We start from the raw sequence: 13,107 nt of genomic DNA, 5'->3' as shown, positions 1-13,107 counted from the left end.
AAGATGCTAGTATTTGGTGGAAATGTAATTCCAAATGAACCATTGAAAGAGAATGCTGCCACCGATGGAGTGGGGGATGTTCGAACTTACATGGTGTTGTTCTCCATGAACGTGGAGGAGGTCTCTGAAGTTAGCAGTATACCGGTAATGTCAGAATTTCCAGAAGTCTTTTCTGATGACATTTATGAATTACCACCTGAGAGAGAAGTGGAATTCGTTATTGACTTGGTGCCTGGGGCGAATCCAGTGTCGATCGCGCCCTATAGGATGTCTCCAGTAGAACTAGCAGAGGTGAAGGCACAAGTGCAGGATCTTTTAAGTAGACAATTTGTTCGCCCAAGCGTATCACCGTGGGGAGCACCGGTCTTACTGGTTAAAAAGAAGGATGGAAGTATGAGGATGTGCGTAGACTACCGACAGCTGAACAAAGTTAATATCAAGAACAAATATCCTCTACCGAGGATAGATGATTTGATTGATCAATTGAGGGGAGCGAAGGTATTTTCGAAGATCGATTTGCGATCGGGGTATCATCAAATCCGAGTTAAGAAGGAAGATATCCCAAAGACTGCATTTCGGACTCGGTATGGGCATTATGAGTATTTAGTCATGCCATTTGGAGTGACTAATGCTCCGGCTATCTTCATGGACTATATGAACTGTATATTCCATGATTACTTAGATCAGTTCGTGGTTGTGTTCATTGATGATATCCTAGTGTATTCAAGGAATAAGGAGGAGCATGAGAAGCACTTGAGAATTGTGTTGCATATCCTAAGGGATAGGAAATTGTTCGCCAAATTGTCGAAATGTGAATTTTGGTTAGAGAAAGTGCAGTTCTTGGGGCACGTGATTTCTAAAGACGGGGTTGCGGTGGATCTGATTAAAGTGGAGTCGGTTATGGAGTGGCAACAACCGACAACTCCAACAGAAGTTCGAAGTTTCTTGGGGTTGGCTGGCTATTATAGGAAATTCATTGAGGGATTTTCTAAGTTAGTGCTACCCCTAACTAAATTGACTCGTAAGAATGAGAAGTTTGTCTGGAATGAGAAATGTGATCAAAGCTTCCAAGTTTGAAGAGGCGGTTGACAACAGCTCCAGTGTTAATTTTGCCGGACCCTAAGAGACCATTTGAAGTGTATTGCGATGCGAGCGGGCAAGGCTTGGGGTGTGTGTTAATGCAGGAGGGAAGAGTAGTGGCTTATGCTTCACGCCAATTGCGTCCTCATGAAGTTAACTATCCGACCCATGATTTTGAACTAGCAGCTGTGGTCTTTGCCTTAAAGATTTGGAGGCACTATTTATATGGTACTCGTTTTGAAGTTTTCAGCGATCACAAGAGCCTCAAATACTTGTTCGATCAGAAGGAACTCAATATGAGGCAACGAAGATGGATGGAGTTCCTCAAGGATTATGATTTTGGTCATTTCTACCATCCAGGAAAGGCTAATGTAGTAGCCGACGTGCTAAGCCGGATGTCCTTACATGTTGCGACTATGATGAGTTTGGATCAGAGATTGATAGAGGAATTTCGAGATCTGAATCTAGCAATCGAGATGCAACCCAAAAGCTTATTTGTGGGAGCATTGCAGATCACCAATGAATTCGTAGATCACATACGCGAGGCTCAAGAGGATGACCCGTTTCTGCAAGGCAAAGTGTTAGATGCAATGGGGGATAAGGATGTGGAATTTAAGAAGGACACAACCGGGTTAATTAGATTCAAGGGGAGGATATGTGTACCGCCATTAGATGATTTGAAAGTTTAGATCTTGGAAGATGCACATAAAAGCCGTCTTAGTTTCCATCCAGGAATGACTAAGATGTACCAAGATTTGAAGAAAAGTTTTTGGTGGCATGGCATGAAGAAAGTTGTAGCTGAATATGTAGCAAGATGTTTGACATGTCAAAAGGCTAAGGCTGAGCACCAGCGACCATCAAGAGAATTAAAGCCACTAGAAATTCCGGAATGGAAATGGGAGAGCATATCTATGGATTTTGTATCTAGTTTACCCAAGACTAGTCGTGGACACGATGCTGTGTGGGTCATAGTAGATAGACTCACCAAATTTGCTCATTTTATTTCGGTGAATATGAAGTATAAAATGGAGAAGCTAGTAGAGTTGTATATCAAAGAAGTAATAAGGTTGCATGGAATTCCTTCCAGTATTGTATCAGACAGGGATCCGAGGTTTACCTCACGATTTTGGACAAGTCTGCATGAAGCATTGGGGACAAAGCTGAAGCTCAGTTCAGCTTATCATCCTCAAACAGATGGTCAGACTGAACGAACCATTCAGACTCTAGAAGATCTACTCCGGGCGTGTATTATAGAGCAACAAGGCAGTTGGATGGAATGTTTGCCATTGATTGAATTTACTTACAACAACAGCTTCCAAGCCAACATTGGTATGGCTCCTTTTGAAGCTCTATACAGACGAAAGTGCAAAACTCCTATTTGTTGGTACAATGATGGGGAAGCAGTACTCCTTGGGCCTGAAATGCTACAACAAATTACCGAACAAGTGAAATTGATTCGAGAGAAAATAAAAGCATCCCAGGATAGGCAGAAGAGCTATTATGATAGAAGGAGAAAGCCTTTAGATTTTCAGGAAGGAGAACATGTGTTTTTGAAGGTTTCTCCTGTAACTGGAGTAGGGAGAGCTCTCAAATCTAGGAAGTTGACGCCCAAGTATCTAGGTCCATATCAAATTTTGAAGAAGGTTGGGCCTGTAGCTTATCAAATCGCTTTACCCCTGAGTTTATCGAATTTGCATCCTGTGTTTCATGTCTCTCAATTGAGACGATACAACCCAGATCCATCACATGTACTTGTAGTGGACGAAGTACAAGTGAAGGATAACCTCACCTATAAAGCACCACCTTAGAAGATTACTGATCGAAGAATGAAGTCGCTGAGAGGAAAGGAGATCGCGTTGGTGAAAGTGCAGTGGGGACCCGACGAGGGTGATTCAACCTGGGAATTAGAGAATAGGGTGAGAGAATTGTACCCAAGTTTGTTCCTAGAGTAGTAAATTTCAGGGACGAAATTCCTTAAAGGGTGGGAGTATTGTGACATCCTGGAAATTTCTACCCGGAATTTTGTAAGCGATATATTTTAAATAATTATATATAAGTATTATTCAGTGTGTATATATATATATATATATATATATATATATATATATATATATATATATTCTTGGAAGCAGTATGTACATTGGGGGAAAGATACGTGGGTTAGGCTAATTAACGAAGAGCAATCCATAACTGGACAGTATAGGTTAATGCTCAATTAATTATTCTAAAAATTATCGTTTTACGTGCAACTAAAAATTTAACAAAATCAACCTCTGAACCACGCTCAGGGTTTCATTCTGAGCGTTTTGATATACATATTGCCTACTTTCGAAAACGGGCCCTGACGGGTGCAGAGAGACGTGAGGAACTGGAATTAGAGAAGTGGCACGCAAACCAAGGCATGATTTTAGCATTCAAAAGTTCAAATTTTTCTCTCCTTGTGGCTGAGTATGAGTCACATCAAGAGAAAAAGTGGGCCCCTTTTTGCTCCACTCAAAAGGAGACATGTGGCATAGCTTTTAGGAAAAGGAAAGAGGAAGTCTTTTTTTAAAATAAAAAGCCACATTCTCTCTCTTCACTCAGCAGAAAAAAAAAATTCAGAAGCTCTTCTCCTCACTCCCACGTTGCTTTTCTCTTCTTCTTCCTCTCCATTGAAGCCTCCATTAAAGCTCCAAACTTTGCTCACCATTTCTACTCCAAATTGCAAAAGGAAGCCATTTTCGGAGTCATGAAGCGCACCTCTACATTGTGGGACTTCGAATTTCAGGTTTGGGTAGACTTCTTCTCACATGAATTTCGTGGGTATTGGGTTTTTGGGAGATATGATGGGTAGTTCTACTAGGTTTATGGCTTATGGTAGTTATTTGTGAAGGAATCTGTTGAAAGCATGCTAAACTTGACATGTTTGATGTGAGCCAAATTTACCCATTCTGTTTTAGGGTTTTATGATGATTCTTTGTGATGTTTGTGTGCTGAAATTGTTGATAGAAAACTAGTAGAGATGAGGGGAAAAGTTAATTTAGGGTTATATGTGAGAATGACAATGTTGTAGGTAGAAAAGTGTGAGATTTTGAGGGTTTGAAAAGCTAAATTTGAGGTTAGTGTAAATTGGAGTCTAAAGTGAGTTGATTTTAGTTTAGAATGTCAATTAGGACTTGTAGGTAAGCTTGGACAAAGCAAATGAGAAAAATGAGTGACAAAGGTGAAAGCAAGAGCCATTTCTAGGGTAAATTGGGTGTTGAGGGGTCAAATTTTGAATCGGTGGAGTTTTCGCCGTAAAACCAGTTTGAGGAAGTTTAAATTAATGTTATAGACTTTTTTGAGATGAGAGTTTACTCCAAAATTACCCATTCTCATTTTCACTTCTCAAACCTTGAAAATCCACTAAATTGAGGGGTTTTAGATACCTAGATTTTGAATTGCCTTGGTCTGAAGCTTGTTTTTGGTTTAGATATGATTTATACATGATTTAGGACTTGTAGGATCCAATTCGAGCAAAATTGGAGGTGGATAAGATGGATTTCGAAATCTGCCAAATTGTGCAGCAAAAAGCTGTCAAATTTTGTGCAGCCGAATTTTGTTCATGTGTAGAAAATGCTTGTGCATTGCTGGTTATGGAAAAGGTAGTACGTAGTGGGTTCTGGACATTTGCTAGCAGATCACAACGGTCAAAATGTAGATTTATGTACTTGAAACCTCCAGTAAAATTTTTAAGTCGATGCAATGGTTAACGAACCGGAACGAAGAAAATGTTACTGGGGTATTTGAGTAAGGAAAGTTGTAATATGTGAATGTGTTTTGGGCAGAGTTTTCTTCCTCTGCCCTATTTTCTTGGTTTAGGGTAGTTCATGATATTTGGAAATTGAATTTCTTGGATATTGTCGAAGCTTGGAGGGGTTGATGGGGACCCGGTGCTGAAAGGAATGAGGATAAGGGCTATGTAGGAGTACGTGAGCTCAGTTGAAGGTGGGCAATTGGGGATGGTGGGTTCATGTTTGATTTGTGGATGTGGGAGAGTTGATTTGCACCATCGCCCGATCGCCACCTAGTACCACATATGACGGGTACCCCATAATCCCACAAGCTTGATGTGAGGAAGTGTGGAAGAGTAAGTCTTCCTACTTTTGTTTGTTGACCACAGAGTGGTACCTGGAGGTATGTCGCGGGGGTCAGGAGATCTTGGGGACGTCAGGTGGGGTGCTATTTCCCAAAACCAAGCTTGACCAATCTCGGCCTAACCCGGGCATAGTCAGTCAGTGAGAACCTGTGACGTACCTAAACAGGCAAGCTCCTGGCAGTCAACCAATAAAAGAACAAAGACCACAAAGCAAGGAGGCTTGTGTAGTGGCTGGCCAGCTATGAATCTTGAGTGATATTTGGAATTTGGCCTCTGGTAATCGATTACCAAGGGTGTGTAATCGATTACAAGGCTTAAAAATGGAGACAGGAAGTTAAGATGGCCTCTGGTAATCGATTACCAAGGGGTGTAATCGATTACAAGACTTAGAAATGGAGACAGAATGTTGAGGTGGCCTCTGGTAATCGATTACCAATGCTGTGTAATCAATTTCACAGAGTAACAGGGCACTGGTAATCGATTACCAATTATGTGTAATCGATTACACAGTGTAAATTGCAGGTTTCCATGTGCTGAAGCTGTGTAACTCGAGTTTGGGCACTGGTAATCGATTACATACTTTGGTAATCGATTACCAGAGAAGAAAACCCTTGAGACATACCTTTTAACTACATGTAGCGGTTATGGGACGCATTGTATTGTTACCTGTAGTTAGATTTCTCGTGAAAGAGTCTACCCCCCTTTCTTTTATTTCTTGTAGATCGCGATGGCAGCGCAATTAATCCATGATCGCGTGGTGATGGAGTGCCTAGAGGGAGTTTGGGAGACCCTCGAAGGCAATGAGAGGTGCCGATTCCGTGGCACGATTTGAATCACTGCTACTTCATTGGTACATCCAGAGGAACCCACACGCACGCTTCAACGGACTGTAGAGTGGATACTACCTACACCTACTCCATATCGACAAGTGGAGCCAGTTCAAGTGATAGAGGTGTCATCCTCTGAAGAAGACCCTGAAGAGGACCCAGAGGAGTTACCTCCTGAGCCTGCTGTGGATGATCTTGACTTTCCAGAGGATGATGAGGACCCACTCCCTGATGTGGATTCTCCAGAGGATATCATGTCAGCATCTGAGGCAGACTCTACGGAGGAGAGCGGCCCTGGAGGGACAGCGAATAGTGGAGACTCTTCATCATAGCGGACGACTCCTTAGACTAGGTTTATATACTTTTTGTGGGTGGGTGTATCTAGTTCGGACTGCTAGGTTTACTCTTTTGATTTTTGGGGTGGGTAGACCTATTGTATAGAAATTTTGATGATTGTATATATGTGGCGGAAGCCACCACAGTGGATACCTTTGCTCTGGATGTCACTATGTATTTTGCAAACTCCCATATTTTGGACAGTTTTAGATGATGAATGTAATTATGTATAATCTTGTTATTTGAAAAGAAAGTGTTAACAAACGTTATTTGAAAAGAGTTTACCGACCGCATTTTATTTTACTATCTTTCACGTGACGACCTAAAGTGATGACTGATATATTTTTGAAAGAAGAAAAAAATTGTTTGGAGGTTATGAGTGATCAGAAAGAAATGAATCCGAATAGAGTTGTGAACTGGCCATTCAGGACTCTATAGTGATAAGTTTCCTTCTGAATTTAATTACTGTGAAATGAATAATAGTACGAAAAAGAAAAAGAAAAAAAAATTTCCCATGGTTTATGCTATTTAATTTATTACTATTAAACCAGTCATTATTTCGGGGCGCCACACTCTGGGTTTCAATAGTTGTATTGAATTGGAGAGTTACTTATATGGTAGTTATTTTTTAACCCTTGCTATTTTTATTTTGCCCCACAGTTGGTCTAATTTAACCATAAGCTTTTACTTCATATCCAATGCCTGACCACTTTTTATCTTTTACTTAAATCATTCATCCTTAAGCTATTCCTTTATTAGCTTCAGAAGCCCATATATTTCCAGTTAAAATGGTCTGACCATGAAAATTCTCCCATCACAGATGCTGGCTTACATATTTTAGGCACCAAGGAAGTCCTCAAAATGTCATGATATTCATGTAATGAATTAAAGTTGCCCAAATAAGTAGCTCTTAAGTCTTAACTAGGTTGTTGTTGGTGTTTTTCCTATTTTGGGCTAGTTAGTTGATACAAGAATAGGATAGTGTAATATAGTTCCTGGAAATTTTGGTGGTCAATTATAATCAATCTTTTTTCTGCCTAGGATTTGGTAACATTTTTTATATTAGAAAGGTGTAATAGCAATGATTTACACATTGTTCAATTTATGCTGCTTTTGCTTTCTTCTTTATTTTCTAAGTAATCTTGTAGGCTAGGGTGTCCATGATTTTTGTCCATGATAGTATAGATCCTGTTAATTTCTTTTATCAATTAATATATTTATTACTGTTTATGGGACCTCTTATCACTTGCAGGCTGTCCTTTTCACGGAGTTATATGCTTCTGAAACTCGTAAACTGGTTGAACGTCTCATTAATTATGTCATTTACAAGGTTAGCATTTTTCTGTTTCGCTGTTTTCTGAAATGTGTCATTGTGAACTTTATTCTGATTATTTATTGACAATGAATGTTACTAAAGTATATGTTTGTTTAGAATCATTTTATTATCAAGTCTATTGTGCCTGATTTATGGATGGGAGCTACTGCATTGATTGAGCATCTCTTTTCTCACCTCTCCCATTCTTTTCTTTTACTGAAGATATAAATTTTTGTTGATGTGTTGGTTTAGAGTTTGCTCCTAAGATTGTTTTTAAGCAAGATTTGGTTAGCTAATTGACATGATCAATGCAAGTGTTTCTCATATATGTGGATTGTCGAATCTGTGGATAAACAAATCATATTGTGAGTTGTGACATATCTAATTATAAGTGGCAGAGTAGTAGTTGTCAATTTTTTTCTTTTGCTGGCCAGTTTGATGTCCTAGGATGCCAAGGAAAACATCTTTATCATCGTCTCATCATCGTATTATTTAAATTATCTGCTTCATTTTTTTTTACTTTTGATCATTGTTAATGGTCAAGTTTAGTGACATTTAAGAAATTATCAATATAGTTTGTTTCGAATTTTACTTAAAGCAAAACATTTGTAAGAAGCCAGTTAATATGTAATTATGTATTAGGTTTGCAAAGTTTAAATGTAATTTATGAACCGTGTGATGCTTATTAGTCATAAATTGACACTACTTAATTGTTATTTATAAGTAATATGTAATGGTGGATGAACAAGGGATGTTTCTACCATTGATTGTGTCACCTACAATTTATCAAGCATGCCTTTGGTCAACTTGGTTGACTATGCTTTGTTCTTTGAAAGGCGTCTTAGTGATTCCTTTACTCCTTTTGAGAAATGCATTAGTTTTTGCTTTCCTACATGAAAACGATGTCTGACTTAATTGAGGAAATTGATAATTCATGATCAAGAAGTACTCTTTCATTCATTCTAACAAAGTTTCATTTGATTTTTCAGATTCCACTAGGAGTGATTTTAGCCATTCTTGATCTTGCGCTCATTGCTCTTTCAAAAAGTGCTCCAGCACTCATTGCTGGAAACTCATTTGTGCTCAAACCTCCAACTCAGGTATTTATATCTTTGATTCGAAACTCTTCAAAATCAGGACTAGGACACTACACTAGTACCTTACTATCTATACTTCTATACCTCATTTCTGAACTTATCCATCTATGCTAACTACAGAAATAGTGATACTAGTGAAAAAGTTATTGGCATACAATTCAACCCTTCTAAATATATACTACTACTACTACTACTACTACTACTATTATTCTTTTGAAAAGATCCATATCTTGTGTCACTTTATAATGCCACCAACATCCATTAGGACAGTAGCCACTAGGATGATAATGCCTAATAATATGCTATGCTAGTAACACCAGCAACTTATTTTCTAAAGACCCATGTGCTCCCTTCTTTTTTATTTGTTGTCTAGTTTTAGATGGTCTAAGATTTAATAAAATGAGATGCAGTTATGACATTGACTGTTAGCTGAGAAATTTGTACAAACCATTAGAATTGAGCAACAATTTTGATTTTACTGCAATGGTTAAAGCAAACTACCTAGAACCAGAAATCTGTTTTGTGTCTTGAACCCATAGGAATTATTACAATGACATGCAGTTCATGATAGGAGTTAGTATTTAGGAAGTAGCATCCTCACTTGGTCTATTAAGAAAGTATATATATAGATGATCTGAAAAAGCATGAGAAGAGGGTTTATAGCCTTTCCACTTTTGGAAACGTGTCTGGAGATGTCAAAAATGTTTATACGTGTTATATGCCTACACTGGTCTGAGCTTACTTGATTCTGTGTCCTTAAGTGATTAAATTGTAGATACCATATATGTATATATTATGAAAATTAGATTTATTATGCACACTTCATATCTAAATCAGTGAGTATGCATATATGTGCAATACGTCAATAACAAAGAATTGACTCATTCTTTTTGATAAACCCATTGGGAAGTCCCAAAGCTCTCTCTAAAATCTAGTATTATATTTGAACAATGATACTTATCAGGATTAATATAAATGACTTGTTGCATATTCACAGGTCTCACCTTTCTGCAATCTACTGGAATGTCTGTTGTGTGTGGGTATAGTTAGGAAACATTAGCCCCCCTTTCATTCTTGTTTTGTTAGGTGTTCATTTTCCTTGGGAACTACCTTTTCAAGGTTTTGGGTCAGCATTGTTGTGTCTGTGTATCCCAACTGTATAGTAGTTTCTGATGGCTGTTTTTAAAGATTTTGGTAAAAGATATTAGGCTAAAATTTTCTGGCAAGATGTAGTTGATACAGTTCTTTTTCTGGCTGGATGGTTACATTTTTAAGGGTGTCTTTTCCCCTTTAAGATGTTTGAGGATATGGTATTGCTTTTGTTTCTGGAGTTTTGCTCACAACATGTTTGAGGGAACTCCTATATATGTTGCAGCCCCCAAACTCCTACATGCCACACACAAACATACAGAGACACACACACACACACACACGCACACACACATAGAGAGAGAGAAAGACACAGAGAGAGAGAGAGAGAGAAAGAGAGAGAGAGAGAGAGACACACACACACACACACACACACAAAACTAAAAGCCACGCTAAATTGAAAATGCTTCCTAAACGGTTACCTCTAAAAAAAATGAGCAACATCTTGTTGGTGTGAAACCCACAAGGAATCAAGTAAATTAGACGTGATCCAATCAATCAACTTAAAAAAATTTCAAAACCCTCGTTCGACCCTATAGTAATTGGCATTTCTGCACCTGGCTTTCCAACCAAAATAACAAAAGTTCATTTTAACTTGTAAAATAGAATCTTCTTAGCTTTCTACCCACTTCATTAAAGATAGTAGCAGAAGAAGATTCTGCTCTATTAGGCTCCTTTATCACTCTTTTGGAGGGTGATTTTTCTCTCTCTTCCCTTTAAGCTTCGTGGGTTGTGTTCCCTTAATTTAGAGTCACAGAATTGGAACTAATATATTCCTTTCTTGGAGGCAAATATTTTATTCTATATGGTGAGTGTCTCGTTTTTTAGATTAGATATTCCTCCCCTTCCCTGAATGCACTCAAATTCATGACAATTATGCAACTTTTTGGACTCAAAGAGAAAGTTGCAAGGTTGTTTGATACTAAAACCTATTTGAATATGTGCTTTCCCTCTCCTTCTTTTATCTCTTTCTCTGTATTCATTGTGTTGGTAAAAATTATGTTGATGGTATATGCTCCCCCACAATTCAAAATCTTTTGATTAATTAATCATGATAGATTCATTAATTATTGCAGCTGAAACAATAATTGAATACACGAGTATGAATGGATACCCATAAGACCTATGTTGCGCCCACTAAACATGGCCAACATTTGCGTCCATGTTGGTTTCACATAATGATTTTTGTTATCATTCTTGAGCATGATTATATATAACAAATGCAACCATAACATAATATACCATAGTTAGAACTTAGAACTAACATAATCTTATATATTATGTGTATTTAATCCAAATCTTCTCCATAAAGGCAATCATATTTATAAACCATATTGGCACAGGCACACACACACACACACACACACACACACACACACACACACACACACACACACACACACACACACACACACACACACATATATATATATATATATATATATATATATGTTGCCAATGGAAGAAGCTCATAGTTTGGCTCATGATCCTCATTAAGGTTGGCAACAAATATTAGTTTGTTGCCATCTCTATTTTTTAATACAACTTTCTCATCATTCAACTATGAATTTACTACCAATTCTGAACCTTTAGATGGCATGACTATCCTTGATGCATGGCCAGATGTTACACTGCATTCGCTTCCATCATTGCAGAAGCTCTTCTTGTTAAGCTCAGTGACTCGCTGTTAAATTGGATTAATTGGATCCCTTCAAGTGCATTTTTTTTGTCTACCTATTATACACTTTCTCTAGTCTGTCCTAGAAAGTAGAAACCTTAAGCTTTCACCACTTGCCACGCTGTGCAGCATTGCATTACAGAGTTGGCTAAAACAAGCAAACCTAAATTCCTACCTAAAAGGCTAAAACACTATTGCCATTGTTCCTTAACTCCCTATTTCCACTTGTTAGTACATTGTAATTCATTCTAAAGTCACTGCCAAGCAAATGGTGTTAGAGTTGGCTGAGCTACATGACAGTCAAGTTTTTAGTGTTTACTAGACACATTGTAAGGCCTCATTTTATTTGGTATAGAGGTTTGCAGCAGTGGAATATACCCTCCACACACACAAAGACACATACATACACACACACACACACAGTTTGCAAACTTAAGTTTAATCCAAACATGCACTAAGTTTGCAAACTTAACAATTGTAGAAGGGTTTTCCCCCTTGGCAGAGCAAAATAATAGATTTTTCTCTCTGATTTTTTTCTCTCATCAATTTTTCTTCTCTTAATACATTATGTTGATCTTTAAGGACCTTTCAAATTACCTGTATGATCAATCCAACATCAAATTTGAATCACAACTCCATTAACACCTCATGGATTTTCTGAAAAGTAAATCTAAAACATCCCCAAGAACCCATGCTTGAACACTGCCCAAATCATGACCCTTGTCCACAGTTCTAACCACTAGAACCAATTCAATGCCCTTTCATTCCAAATCATATAAGCTATCTTTTCGAGACCCTTGTAGGTTTCTTGCAAGCTGATGCTAATAGGGTGTCACTTTTCTGTAAACCATATCAATTTAGAGATTGTAGCGGCTGTTTCTCTCTCTGGGAATCTGTCTATGCCAACAATATAGGAGTGCATGGTGTGGTTGATGATGTTTAGAATATGATGATCCTTTGCTACCCTCGAATAACCCCCCCCACACGCACACACACACACACACCCTCATGACACACACACACACATAAAGCCTAATCATAAACGCACACACACACCCTAATCACACAAACACACACACACCCTCATCACCCTCATCGCACACACACACACACACACCCTCATCACACACCCTCATGACAAATACACACACACACACAAACCCTAATTACACACACACACACACCCTCATTAGACACCCTCATCACATACCCTCATGAAAAATACACACACAGATACACAAACCCTAATCACACACACACACCCTCATCAGACACCCTCATGACAAATACACACACACACACACACAAACCCTAGTCACACACACACACACTCACACTTAGTCAACCTCATGACACACACACACACACACACACCCCTCTAGCATATTCACAAAAGAAGACACATACCCAACTACAATAATAAAGAACACATACACACACACACACACACACACACACAGTCGATATTTGTCTGTAATCAAAATTTAGATTTTGTATGTTCTTGTACG

This window comes from Glycine max, chromosome 2 (assembly GCF_000004515.6).
Source record: "Glycine max cultivar Williams 82 chromosome 2, Glycine_max_v4.0, whole genome shotgun sequence".
Lineage (NCBI taxonomy): Eukaryota > Viridiplantae > Streptophyta > Magnoliopsida > Fabales > Fabaceae > Glycine > Glycine max.
Note: the sequence above shows the minus strand (reverse complement) of the source record.